The sequence below is a fragment of the Vespa velutina genome, chromosome 10, assembly GCF_912470025.1.
Source record: "Vespa velutina chromosome 10, iVesVel2.1, whole genome shotgun sequence".
Taxonomy (NCBI): Eukaryota; Metazoa; Arthropoda; class Insecta; order Hymenoptera; family Vespidae; genus Vespa; species Vespa velutina.
In genome coordinates this window covers 4362684-4363523 of record NC_062197.1, presented here as the reverse complement: position 1 = coordinate 4363523, position 840 = coordinate 4362684, and positions in this window count along the sequence as shown.

Below are 840 nucleotides of genomic sequence, written 5' to 3'. Positions count from 1 at the left end.
CACACACAATACACGCATACACACAAAACATACACACACGCGCACACACACACACACACACGCACACACACATACGGAACGAATCATTTTTATAATAGATATATCGTGCGTTATCCTACGTAGCCATAGTTACATAAGTGACGACGAAGAATGGTGATATTACAGTTATAGAATCTCTCGCTCTTTTGTAAATATTATAATATTTTAGTGTAAATAGCGTGGGATATAAAAAATTTTAGTATGACGTCGTGTGTAACGATGAAATAACTTATATGTGTATGTAGCATTGTGCAGCTGTTAGCCAAGTAAGTCTTCTATTTCTGTATAAAAAAAAAAAAAAAAAAAAAAAAAAAAAAACACAAAAAAAAAAAGAAGAAACACAATAATAATAATAATTTTTAAATATGCATGAGACTTCGTAATACTCGAAGCAGACAGTCAGGTTAATTGCGTCCGTGAATACTTATGTGTATTAGATGTGTATTATAATCGTAATAAAAAAAGGAAAAAAATATATATATATTATATATCACGTATTGTTCGTCGCATAATATAAATTATGCAAAGTTAAAATTACAAAATATACATACACAACAAAACGCATAGATCTCGATTTTTTTTCCAAGATTTTCTTTATTTTCTTACCCCCGATATAATTGTTATTTATTTATTTATTTTTCTTTCTTTCTTTCTTTCTTATGACTCGTTATTAAATCAATTTAAAAGGATGAAATCGGCAAAACAAAAAATAGAGTAAATGTATAATACGACACGAGACGATTCTTTGACGGATTCATTTAAATTATATAAATTAAAATAATATTTTAAATACAATAAAAT